Genomic DNA, 11,657 nt, shown 5'->3' on the forward strand with positions numbered 1-11,657 from the left:
CTGTTATTAACATTTAAGGTACTGAGGGTGTCTCTGCAAATGGTTATCAGAAGAATGGTACAGCACTGACCACATCACCCATCTGCACTGCCAGTGGGACATAACACCCATCCTCATTAGCATTTTCATTTCGATCCAGGACTGCAGTTTTGATGTATCTTTGTTAACCTTACTTCCTGTGCTGTTTGCATTGCTGGGTGGCTCTGAGGCACACACACTAGGGACCTTTCAGCTGAGACCAGAAGATGTGCTCAGACCCCAAAGCAGCATTTGGTCCAGACAAGGCTGGAGTGAGCCTAAAAAACTACTAGGGCCAACTCAGGTCCTTAGAACCAAATTATTTGCTCCAAAAGTGTTACTTTTCCAGCACTCCACTCACTAATGCAGATACTGTTGTACTGGACTATCATTACACACACATACATGTATCTCTAAGTATATCAATTGCTTCCTTTGATCATGCTTTTAGATGTGTTGGGTTGGCACAAGTCACTGCCATTTAACTGAAACCTGCCAATACCAGCAAGTAACATTTCCTAAATATTACAGGAATATCTTTACAGTCAGCTAAGTTAGCCAGCTCCTCCCCCATGTTCTTTACAATATGAGTTGCAGCAAGCCCAAGGACAGAGGGCTGGAGCTGTTCTAAGTAGTGGGATTCACAAGCCCAAAGCTGAGGAACCCTAAATTCAAATCATGTACTTGGCAGAGAATTATGTGCTCTGATTGCCTCCTTGAGCTCCAGTCAGACATGACCAGCAGACTGTGCAGATGTCCACCTCTCTGTGTGGAATGAAGTGGGCAGCTCACTGTAAAGTTTCTTCAGTCTCTCTTAAAAACACCCATTCAGTGGATTCATTGCATACAAAAATGAATGCCAGAATTAAACTGTATCACAGGCATAGCAGCTAAACATTCAGAAGGAGTAAAAGTATTTCCATATTAAGGAATATGTTAAAAATCAAGCTCACAAAATGGGATGTTAGAAATAGATGAGTTAATATTTGTCATCAGTAACAATGAACAAGAGATCTTTCACTGTCCTTTAAAAGGCAAGTTAACATTGGATAAGGAAATGTGGGAGGGCATGAGACTCAATTTATAAATGGGGTTAGTGATGAAAGATCAGCCTTGCTTTCCCTGAAGTTTTCCATAAGAGCAGGTTCTGAGGGTAGCTAATTTCAAACATAATCTAAATTTCTCTGTAATTTACAGTTTTTCCATTCTGGCTGGTATAGAGAAGTACCTTCTAAAAGGTATTTTTTGAAAGCTACAGAGTATTTTTGGTATCAAAAATTTCAGACAGGAAGAAAGTGCCTTAATGAAAATTGCTGCCACAGTATTTTGCCAGCTTTGACTTGTTCTGTCATTGTCTAAGATGAGATCTGAAATAATCCCAACATGAGCAGGCCAACGTGAGGCAGTGCTCACTCACACTTCCTTATTCAGCGTAGAAAGCAGCCAGGAGTTCGACCTAGAGAGAAATCCCAAGTATGGCCATGAAAGTGCATCTGCCAGGCTGAGTGCAGCTGGGAGCTCCCTCTGATGCTCTTGCCTCTCCTCAGAAGCTGCCTGCCAAGAGCTCACAGTCCCACTGCTATCCTAAAGGAGGAGGAGGGCTCTGCAGCTCTTGGCTCTCTCCTGAGGACTGAATTCCATCAGAGGACTCTCTGCAGTATTTGCCATTCCTTCACTTTGATGATCCTGAGCACTGCCATTTGTGGTAGCTCTTTCACTGGTGGTAAAATAAACACTGAATTTTGTTTAACACTTGAATATAAGCAGGCAGCCTTTTAGCATTCACAGAGGGGAGAACACACAGGTGCAATGAACCACGGCTGTTTGTAAACTCTTCTTTTACCACAGCGATGGTTTTGAAGCATGAGTGACCTCCAGAAATGCTGCAGCTTCTGCACAGGCCTGTGTCAGGTATAAAAATTGCATCCTCAGGATCCTGGAGAAGTGAGAAGTCATGGACACCCTGGGCTTAATTCTCAAGCATAAGTCATACTGGCATGAAATGGCTTGTGACATGAAAATGAGGACTTAACATTGTTATTAAGGCATTTGAACTGGAGCTACTTCTCATCAGAAGTGGAGTAAAATAAAAAACAAAAGCAAAATGCTGCCTCAAGCAAACATCCTGAAAGAATTGGGTTTCTTTTTCTACCTTAGGAAAGAATGAATTTATTTCAAATGTAGAGGATGGAGAGTCAGCTTCTCATTCAAGTGTTGGACCCTCCACAACAAGTTCCAGTCAAAATACCATTTTGGCTAAATGTCTGAAGATCAATCCACAGACTAGTGATCATTGAAGTGCAAGGAATTTGCTTTGGGAAAACATGCATCCTGTTCTCTTGCAGGTTTCCTCTCCTGCCTGTGCAGAACTTGCATCCCATTTCTACATATCATTCTTTTTCTACAAAATCCAATATGATTTATAAAACCTTTTGCTCCTTTTCCAGCAAGCTTTTGCTGAGCTTCTATATCCTTTCTCAGAATGGTATTTTATTCCTTTAGTAGCAACAGCCAGAGCTGTTACACATTCTGAGAGATGTCAGAATGCTCTCAGGTGCAGCCTCCAGTCCCCTCTATTGCTGCAGCTTTATTCTCCATGCCTCTCCATTGGTCTCTCCAGTTGTGCTGGCTGTATCCCACACCATCCCCTCTTTTGTCTGGTCCTTTATCAGACTCCATGACAGACCTGAAGAGTTTATCTTCAACCCTGACCTGAAATGCTTCTGATTGTTGAGAACAGATCAACCAGAGCTGGTGTTGGTCCTCCCAGAGATCAGCTGTTCCCACAGGGGTCAGCTCTTCAGGACAGAGGATGTTTCAATCTGACTGTAAGGCCCTTGGAGCTATAAATCATGGGCTAGAATGCACAATGCAAACTGCATACTGCACAAACCAATGCAAGAGCTTAAAAGCTTTTTGAATACCCCTAGTAAATCTGTTTGAATTAACCAGAATCACAAACTAAAACTGAAGATGGGGAAAAGAAAGCTCAGAACACCTTTTAGGACTTGCTAAAAGTCACAAGGTAAGCAGAAAGCTGTGTTTAGAGCTGAATCCCAGTGCATGTTTCCAGGCCACTATCCTATCTATTAGCTAAAGTATAATCGTAGGTGTGTCATTCTCAGCTGTGTATTTTTATTTTCTGTTAACTAGTTAAGTCCCTTTTATTGACCAACTGCTCCCTCAGTCAGGACAGCTGCACAGTCTGGATGAAAGCCAGCCACAAGCATAACCCAACTAGAACTGTGGTAATTAAATCCAAGTAATTAAGACATTCACCAGTGGCATGTGAAATCTCTGGAAACTGGCAATAAATTTTTTTGTGCAGGCTCATGTCACAGTGGGCTGGAGGTGGGAGCTGCTGTGTTTCCATGGGTGTGGAGAGCTGTTCTGTCACCTTCCTATGGAGGAACAGGTCAGTATGCAAATGTCAGCTTCCTAATTAAGCCCTATTTTCATAGATTATTAAACAAATAACCCCCCTCCCCCCAAAATAAACCTCAAAAATATTTTGAAATGCTTTTACCAATTTCAATCATTTTTTGAGACCAAAATAAAAATACTCTCCTGTTAACTTGTATACAAATCTTTCAGCCAAGTTATTACACCATACTGAATTATTTCTACTAGAAATTGTACATGACCCTTTTAAAGAGCTTCAGATGCATGCCACACTCAGCCCATGGTGCTATGGATACACTTGAAACTGCAGAAATGTTTAATTCTTCAATTTAGTTTATGAAACTTCTGTCGATTGAGTGTGCTGAACTTTAGCCCAGTGTTTAATATTCAGTCTGAAGCCTTGCAGGGAGCGTGCTGGAAAATGCTTCTGGCATTGACAGACTTTTTTCTTACCTGCCCATATTAGACCAGAGAAACACTGGCAAAATGATGACTCAGCCACTCTGAAGACTCCAGAGTACAAGGATGTTGGACACAAACATCCCAGTTGTGCTGTAAAAAGGAAGGGGGAAAAGCAAACCCTCAAGTCTCTGCAGTCCAGGGATAAATCATAGAAGTTCTTGTCAGCAAGCTGAGAGGTTGAGTTCATGAATTACAGAGTAACAAGACTCACTTAAGTCTCTGTTCTAAGGCACAACAACATCCTCCACATCAGTGGTAGGTGAGGAGGATTAATCTCAGCCACATAAAGAGGCAGAGCCTGATTTTTCCTTCCAAGCACTTCCTAGATTCCAATACTAATATTCTAGTGGACAGAGCCTACCTAGTGCTGTTAATTAAAATCCAACTATAGAAGATGATTGACTTACTTCCTAAAACCAGCAGGATTAACCTACTGCAGCGATCTTAGCAAAGAGTAGTGAGCTAGAGACCAAATCTTTCATTTTAAAAGAGGTATTAGCTCATAAACATTCCAGTTCCATTTCCTTAATCCAACTGCCAGGGCCCAAGAAGAGGCAAATAAAAAAAAAGGAAGACAAGACACAGTTCTGCTTATCAGTAATGCAGCAAAACCCTCATGAGTGTATTATATTACACATGATACCCAAATGGGTGTAATATAATACACTCATGTGTATTATATTACACATAATACTCAACCAACCTTTTTTTTTTAAGACACAGTAAGTCACCACTGCCTCTTACTTCAGTCAGTAAATTCTATGTGGGCATGTTTGGGCACAACTGTAAAACTGTACTTAATAATGAAATGGTGCCAGAACTCTAGCCTACCTTGCGTTTGCAGGAGGTTTTTTCTTGTGTATTTCTGCAGAAACCATAAATTTATTCTCTTCTGCACAAACCCAGATTTTTATTAACCCTAACATACTATACAAAAGCTTTAGTTTTTGTTGGTGGTGACATTAAACAAGTCTTTCCTCAGATTTGCAGAATGGGCAGCAGATAAATTGTTGATATTGTTTCAATGACTGTTCTATCAATTCTAAGGAGCTGTTGCTGTACTTCCACAGCAGTCAATTAGGTGATTATAAACTTGTGGGTTATCGTATTGCTGATATGAGCAGGTGATTTAAGAACAATGTTTAGAGCTGCCATGCCTGATCAAAAGGCTCTGAAATTTCAGGACTCTTAAAGTGAGGTTTATCCTACCTCACAGGAAAGAGACAAAATCATGTAAGTTACCACAAAGCAGAGAAACATAAGAAATATAGGCTGATAGCCACTTTCTCAAGTTTATACAAAACAAATCATTTCTATGGCTGGCATTCAACATCTTACCTCAGCTGTTATTCCCCTGCAGGTAAGTGTCTCAGAGATGACTTCAGGTGAGTGATATTCTGGGCTCTGCTCTTTGCAAGGCCTGGCATGTTTTACTTGACTGGAGGCTTGGACAGGCAAGCATTGATTCATCTCACTAAATCAAGGTAATGACAAACCTCACTAAAGCCTCATAAGCCATGGCTGTCCTGCTGTCCACCCTGACCATCTGCCAAAGCTTGCTGCCCTCGTGGCAGACACCAGAAAGGAAGAGGCTGTCCCTGAGCCCTTTACTTGCACAGGTTTCTATCTTTGCTCCTTTTTTGTAAATTATACTGGATTACATGCTGGAGCTGCTCAAGGGCAAGGACGTCTTTCCTGCTCTCTGTGCTGTGGGGAATGCCATTATGAAGGGAGGGCCCTTGGATGAGGCTGATAATATTGCAACTGCTGGGGTGAGGATCTCTGCAGTGCAGTCAAAAGTTTGGGGGCCATTTCATAACCTCCCTTTGCCACTTTTACATCAGCACAATAGTCTGCTTTATCTATGCAGATTGTAAAGGTTGTGTGGCTGATACTGTATAGTTCAACCCACATGTCGCCGAGCAAGATGGCGCTTTCACCGCCCTTTTCTCTGTGGGTTTTTGGCACGTTGGTCTTTCTGTGCAGATGTCCTGGCATCCCCCACTGTCGGACAGGCATGTTGGGGCCTCGGTGGTTACCCAGGGAGCCCGGGTGTGCCCAGGGCCGGCTCTGGCAGGGCAGCCTGGCTCCCCTCAGCCCCCCGGGCACCTCAGGCAAAGGGCGGCTATTTCTGCCGGAGCGAGGGCGGGATTTGGCAGCAGCGTTACCTTCCCATGACGTCTTTTTCAGCCCGTAGTCAAAACAAGTTTGACACCTTTTCTCCTCATAGACCTTTTCACCCTTCTTGGAGGTGCCAAACAATGATTTCTGGGCGGTGATTTCCGCCCTCCTTTAGCAGCCCCGCCTGAGGGGGCTCGGGTGCTTCCCTCGCCTTTGGGAGAAGCTCAGCAAAAGCCTCGGGAGAAAATGGCGGGAGCGCCGTGAGGGGAGTGCGGGGCGCCTCAGGGCGGGTGCCCAACGTGGCTGCCAGGCACGGGCGGTGAGGATGCTGTACTGCTCCTGAGCGACTTCTACACCTATCTCCATCCTCTCCATCCCAAATATCTGTGGTATCCCTGAAAATATGGGAGAAACTCCCAGCAGCCTGCTTCAAGGAGGTTGTGCACCTACCACGGCTGCCATTGAGCAGGGCTGGGTTTGGCCCAGCAGCTCACATACATCAGACAGGGTCAGGGGAGGCTTCTGGTTTATAAAATGCTCTACAGAGATTTTTGTACATGGTGGCAGGTGTTGCTAATACTGTCCTGAGCTACAGAGCTTTAAATTGCTTACCCCACATCTTGCTTGTAATCAAGATGGAGGGGAAGAAGTTGTTTTATGTGAGTGTAGGATTACTTAGATATTGATGAATCCAGCTCCTAAAGATCACTTTGTTGCAAGAGCTCTCGCTGATATAGGGGAGGAAAAAAAAAAACACAAAAAAACCCCACAGACAAAAATAAACCAAGAAAAAGAAAGTTGTTTGCTTAAGCTTTTGTAGTCAAAACTCTTAATGTCTGGGTAGCAGTTGGCTGTCCCTAAGTATTTTTCAGGGTGTGCTCATACAGCTGAGCTGTCAGGGGTCTTGTTGCACAGACCTGTGAAATTGGATCCGCTCTCCTGGCAACAGACAGTGCCTGCCTTGCCAAGTCCTTCTGAGGGCTCAACCAGCGTGCAGCAAGCACAGTGCTTGTTTTCTGCACAACCCTCACCATTGCCAAAGGTAAACTCTAAAATCTAGTCTGCTGATGACACTATTTGTTAGCAGCAATTTATCCCATGGTCAGGGATTTCCTGGGGAGGTCTCTGGAGTGAGCAGTCCCATGATCTTGCTGCTGTGAGCCTGCAATCTGTTTCCCAGAAGCAGATTAAGCCAGTGATGTTCCAGATTGTCTTTGTACTGCTGAAACTTAGGCTGTGAAATTTCGTTTTACTGGACTCCTGATTAAAATTGTCATGTCCATTTATTATTTCAAAGGAAGTTTTATTTCCCATTGTAAAAATTACACTTTTGGAAAAATTCCTAGACAGTAGAACTGAATTTTCCATTCTCAGTTACACATGTGGGTGTAGCTTAAGCCTGAAATTCCTGCGTTTTTTAAAAGATCTCTAGCATCATTCTGCTAAGCAATTAAAGAACTATTCCCTCAAACAGAGAAGGGGCAAGAGATTTACTGCATTCTTTGTGAGCTGTTTAAATTCCTTGCAATGCTGCAGTTAGCTTGTTAAAGGCAAGTGAAGGATTTTTTTACTGATTGAAGGTGTGTGGAGTCATAGTAGAAACTTGCTTTTTTAACAAATAGTTAATTAAAAAACAAATATCTGATGACCTGAAGAGAAAGCTGTCCCATCCCACTCATCACCTTCACTATACCATTCTCACAGATATTTGCTCTGTATTCAGAGAGGCTGTGCCTATGAGTTGTTAAAAAAACAAACCTAAACAAAACAAAACCCCCCAGAGCTGTGACATCTGGGAATTGAATCCTCACTGCTGTTGTATACTTTATACTGCTCTCCTGAGTGAGTGGCAATTTGACAAGGCACTTTTGTGCTGGGGGATGAGGATCTGGGTGATGTGCTGCAGTGTGTTCTGATAACAACAGCCTGTTGGCTCTGTGTTGGCTCAGCCCCATGATACCTTCCTGATGTTGTGGCCAAGCTAGACAGGAATGAGCTGTCAGAGTGGGCTGTGTGCAGCAGTATCCAGTGTGTTGTGAATTTGGGGGAGTATTTGTTGAGGAAAGGTAGCATTGAGTTGAGATCTGCTGTCAGGCAAGCCAGTTTTTTTCCCCCTTTTTGAGTTCTGACATCAAATTCAAAGAAAATGATAACAAGGTATCCTTTTTTCTCCATTGTCAGTGGTTGAGATTTGATGCACAGCACACTGGTACATACTGTTCCATGGTAGGCAACACCTTCAAAAACCAGCAGAGAGTAGTGGTTCAGAATCTGCTTTCCTCAGCCTGTGGTGTGGTTTATTTCAGAGTGTGGTTTATTTCTCCAAGCGATGGCAGATGACAAACATCACAAGGAAAGGGGAGTGGATAGTATTGGCATGAGGTTACCAGCTGGAGGCAGAAAAATGACCAAGCTCAACAGCGTTGCTGCCTGATCAGGAATGGAAGCACCTTACAGGAGCAAGGGGGGCCTGTTAAACAGGAACAGCTCTGCAGTGAGGAGTGAGTGGTGGTGGTGTCCCTTCTCTGTGTGGTGACCTGGCTGCTGTGCATCACCAGCTCTCTCACCAAGGAAAGAGGGGAGCCTAGGAGAGCATACCTAACAGCTGTGAGACATCTCAAAAGTAAGACATGGACTGAGATGGACCTGAAATGGAGCCATATTTCCCAAATATTTCTTTTCAGAGCCTTGATTTAGACCTATAGATAGAATACCAATTGTTAACAATTTATTAAAATGCTAAACAGATGAAGGCAAATTTATTTATATTAAACAGACAAGGCAAATTTGCTGAACACAATGGTGTTTTTAAACCAGGACAGTCATATGCCTTTGTTTACTCTGTTCACTTGTCCAATTACTCCTTGCATAGATCAAAATCCAATAAACAAATGGATGAATAAAAAAATGTGATAATTTGGCTTAGGGAAATTAGAAGATTTCTTTCAGATGTAATCAACAAGATATTCTCTGCATCAAAGAGAATTTTAAATGCTATCATGAAAATCTGCTTCATACCTCATCAATTCTGTATTGTGGAGTTTGAGAATGATAAACAGGCAAGCTTTTGGAAATCATGTAGGCAACTTGAGTTGCTGGTACTTACAGAGGAGGTATGGTGTGTGTATTCAGATTTCCTGCACAACAAAAAATTATCAGCCCACTTGCTTCCAATTCTTCATGCTTGCTTAGCCTCCTCTGGGTCTTCCTTGGACTGATATTTCAGACCCTAGGATAAGATATTTGAGTTATTTAAGTGTCTATGCAGAGTACTACTCTTTTCATGTGTCTATTCCAATTGAATTCCTCAAATAAGCAAGCCAGAGTTGTTGTAAATCCTAGAAAGCCTGTCATAGACAGAGCACCATTTGTGAGAGCCTGTTCTTGGGCCCTCAGGCTCTGCCAAGACTGCCGTTATAAACCATGGTGAATCAAAAGAATAACAGTGGAACAATATAAGAGATTTTCTTTTTGTGTAGAGTGCATGAGACTCTCATTATCAATTGGGAGCAGGGCATTGGAGGTTGCATCACAGCTCCTCTGTGAATCACAGAGCAGATTTTTCTGAAGGTGTGTCAGTGTTGGATGAGCTGCTGCTGTTTGTTCACAGCTCATGACAAGTCTCTGTTTGAATGATTACTAATCTGCTGTCCTAAATCCTCTCATTTGGGGTGTAACAGGTCTCTCCTCTTTTCAGGAGGCATATGCAACAATTCTTAGCCTGGCAATAGAATCAGAAATTAAACCTCAAATTCCAGAGACACGTCTGTACTTTTGCTTTAAGAAGCTCATTTGTTTTCAAGGTCTTTTGCTTGTAATACATTTTGTTTGTGTATTTTTGGTTTGTTTTGGATCATATATTGAGGTTATCTGCAAATTAAACTAGTAATAATATTTCACAGCTGTGATGGTGCTCACATGGGTCTCAGGTTGAGGGAAGAGATGAGGATCTGACTCCATGTTTCAGAAGGCTGATTTATTATTTTATGATATATATTACATTAAAACTATACTAAAAGAATAGAAGAAAGGATTTCATCAGAAGGCTGGCTAAGAATAGAATAGGAAAGAATGATAACAAAGGTTTGTGGCTCAGCTCTCTGTCCAAGCCAGCTGACTGTGATTGGCCATTAATTAGAAGCAACCACATGGGCCCAATCACAGATGCACCTGTTGCATTCCACAGCAGCAGATAATCAATGTTTACATTTTGTTCCTGAGGCCTTTCAGCTTCTCAGGAGGAAAAATCCTAAAGAAAGGATTTGTCATAAAAGATGTCTGCAACACACAGCCGTGTAAAAAAACAAATACACTCTTTCATCCTTTCTTTTCACTGAGCAGTTCTCTCACTTCTTCCTTTTTTTTTTCATCAGGCTGTTTCATTTTCTTTTCAAATGCATTATTGTATATAAAATGTCAATAAAGCAGGAGGTGTGCTAGTGGAGCAAACAGAGCAGGTGTCCCAAGTTCTCTTCCAGGATATCTTTTTTAGTTTTACATAATGAATCAAATGGAGCTGCTTCAATTGAGCTGCTGCTTCTGTCTGGAGGATCTCTCTTTTGATCTAGCCTTTGCTTTGAAAGACATCCTTGGATTATATTTCACATTTTTCCTAGCTTTATATGGATTAGGTTTCCTTTCCAAACTATAGCTTGACCACACAAATTCATTCAAAACATAAAAATTACTATATTAAATTCCAGTTTGAGACAAGAACTTTGATTTTTCTAGAGGAAACATCTCTAATTGTATTGTTAGAAAAGAGTATTGAATATTCTCTTTCCTGCCTGTCCAGAGTGGTTTGCCTGTAAGGATCCTGTGTCTGCATAGCTGAGTGATTAAGCAAAAGCTCCTAGGTGGTGTTCATGTATTTTCATGCTCAGGACGTGAGCCAGGGTCAGTACAGTGAATAGCTGGCATGCTCTGGGTCACATTACAGCCAAGCTGAAGGTGTTGGGCAAAGCAGCAGCCTCTGGGGCTGAGGTTATCAGAAGGGTGTTCCCCTTTCCTTCCTGCTCCCAGGGCAGGAAGTAAATGAGCCTAGCTTGGTCTTATCCTATGCAAGCTGTTACAGCTCCAGAGCTCAGTCCCCAAGGGGACTGGGTGCCAGAAGCCAGCTCGCTCTCAGACCAAGGCCGCGGGTCAGCCCCTAGCAAGCAGGGAATATTCAGCTCTTAGTGATTAGGCAGCTCTTGTGATTTCAGCTTTGCTTGCTAGGTAGCTTTCCCTTGGCCTAAGGCTCCAGCAGACGGTAGAGAGAGGAGAAGCAGAAGACACTGGCTGTTCCACGAGTATGGCTTTATTGGAGGGTCTGTGAAGGGTCTCAGCTCTTCTTCTTCCGAGTTAGCAGGGGTACAGTGTGCTACTTTTATACCCTTGGCCTGGATCCAATCCTGACCAATGGCAAAGGTGTTAGAGTGACCATAAGTGACCAATAGTAGGGTTTAACACAATATTGCCTTACATGGCTATAGGGATAAGGTACAAGGCGGATGTCCCTGGAGACAGGAAACTTCTTTGCCGCTGTGTCAGCATTCTATTCTCCAAGGGGCCCTGGCTAAACCTGAGGGGTTTACTACAAGGAAGGGCACCCAAGGGAATTTGGAGCTTTGCTCTCTGAATTGCTGTATCTCATATTTGAATTTGGGGTTTGG

The 11,657-nt window shown here is 42.8% G+C and overlaps 1 long non-coding RNA gene across 1 annotated transcript; it reads right to left on the reverse strand.

Annotated features, from left to right (window-relative positions):
* Nucleotides 1-3,122: 3,122 nt before the first annotated feature.
* LOC135452377 (uncharacterized) lies at nucleotides 3,123-6,301 on the reverse strand. The gene is made up of 3 exons (XR_010441600.1): nucleotides 5,221-6,301; nucleotides 3,874-3,972; nucleotides 3,123-3,419 (listed from the first exon to the last, which is right to left on the reverse strand). It is a non-coding gene; the product is annotated as an uncharacterized LOC135452377 (long non-coding RNA).
* Nucleotides 6,302-11,657: the final 5,356 nt, after the last annotated feature.

Source organism: Zonotrichia leucophrys, chromosome 10 (genome assembly GCF_028769735.1).
Source record: "Zonotrichia leucophrys gambelii isolate GWCS_2022_RI chromosome 10, RI_Zleu_2.0, whole genome shotgun sequence".
NCBI classification, from domain to species: domain Eukaryota; kingdom Metazoa; phylum Chordata; class Aves; order Passeriformes; family Passerellidae; genus Zonotrichia; species Zonotrichia leucophrys.